Genomic DNA, 1,759 nt, shown 5'->3' on the forward strand with positions numbered 1-1,759 from the left:
AGGAGAGGGAACTGGATGTCAGTAGTCAATGCCCGCTTTCTTCTCCCAGCATTTTATTTCTTTACAGTATTTAGAAGTTGAGGATCAGTTCTGTTGTATCTTTGGGTTTTTTGTTGTTGTTTTTTTTAAATAAATTTCCTCACTGTTTATTTTATTATTTACTTATTTATTTATTTAGGCAACCCTTGGTTGACCTCATGGATTGGAAGAAACTCGCCAGCTTACAATCTCTTATTTTTTATTTTTTACTCCTATAGCACCTGGTCTTCCTAGGTGGTCTCCCATCCAAGTACTAACCAGTCCCAACCCTGCTTAGCTTCCAAGATCAGACGGGATGGGGTTTGTCAAGGGTTGCATGGCCATAGACATTTTGGGGTCTTAAAGACCTCGAGTTCAATTCTTAGCTTGGCATCCAGAAACTTTATTCATACTACTCTGAGCTCCCTTTCCAGCCTTACTTCAATATTCCCTGCTACAAACCATCTGTTCCAAGAAAACTGGCCAATATGCAGCCCCCAAACACCTTTCACATTTTCCATTCTGCAACTTTCTTTAGCTCATTTCCGTTGTATGAATGCCCACACTTGCCCAAGTCCCAAGCTGCCTACAGCCTGAGATCCAGTTGCTTCCTATCACTGCCCCACAGGTGAGAGCTCCATGGAGGGGTGTCCTGGGAGTTCCTCACTGGGAGCTGTCCACCCACCAAAGCTGATCATTGGGAGTCTGAGGCTGCAACAGGGCCAGGGGTGAACACAGAAGTGGAGACTGGAAATCTCAAATAGGTCAGAGCCACAGGGATGTCACCTTAGGCACAGAACTGCCGATCCAGTTGGTCTTTTTTTCTTTCAAAGCTTTCATCTATTTATACTTTGTATGTAATATTAATAAAGTCAACCTGAAAACAAAATAAAATTACATGATCACCATTTAAATAGCTTACTTAATTGCCATTTTTTTCAAGTTCTAAAATCCTAATTAAGATGATGCCCTCGTTGAAAATGTAATGGTCATTGAAACGTCATTTCTTCATTTTAGGCAAGCCAGAGAGGGAGTAATTATAATTTCTCAGTCCGACGATTTTAGGAACCAACTTATTGAGCATTCTCCAAACGGTATCCTCTTGGCCTTTGAGGGTTTCTATTTTCAAACTTAACAGTAAAAATTGAAAGATGAAGAGACTATATTCTGGCAAGTTTTGAAAACTGAAAAATGTTATAAAAACTCAGTTTATATTTGTCATAATCATTAATCTACGGTCTATATATAACCTTTGCCTCATTATTTTAAGATACCATTATATGAAAGTGTGTTAGGCACAAAGCCCACATGCAATACATACGTAATAAATTGAAGCAAATTGATGCACACTATTCCTAACAACTAAACCTACTATTGCTTTTCTGCCTTTGGTGACATGATCAGATAGCTTGTCATATTCAAGTTGGTTATATCCTTGGAAAATATAGTTGTGTCCTTTGGAGTAAAAGACTGCATCGATTTCAGGTCCAAGCCCTGGAAATTTCTCCCTAATCATCATGGGATAGCCAAGGTCCGTGAATTGTCTACTCTCATCTCACCTCCAATATTGTTAATCCACAAAGAGGTAGATTTTATAGATGAGTTGGATTAAAAACAGCAGCAGCAATCTTTTCAGAGTCAGGGAAGCCCAGACAATATGTACTCTTGGGATAGCTTGGCTGTGGTTTTAAATCACTGATTAACCATATTTGTTGTCTTTAAAAAGAAAAACTTGATTCCT

General features: G+C 38.8%; 1 pseudogene; it reads right to left on the minus strand.

The window, feature by feature from the left end:
• Positions 1–248: 248 nt before the first annotated feature.
• LOC112483998 lies at positions 249–367 on the minus strand (annotated as a pseudogene).
• Positions 368–1,759: the final 1,392 nt, after the last annotated feature.

The sequence above is a fragment of the Pteropus alecto genome, unplaced genomic scaffold (assembly GCF_000325575.1).
Source record: "Pteropus alecto unplaced genomic scaffold, ASM32557v1 scaffold166, whole genome shotgun sequence".
In the NCBI taxonomy this organism is placed as follows: Eukaryota; Metazoa; Chordata; class Mammalia; order Chiroptera; family Pteropodidae; genus Pteropus; species Pteropus alecto.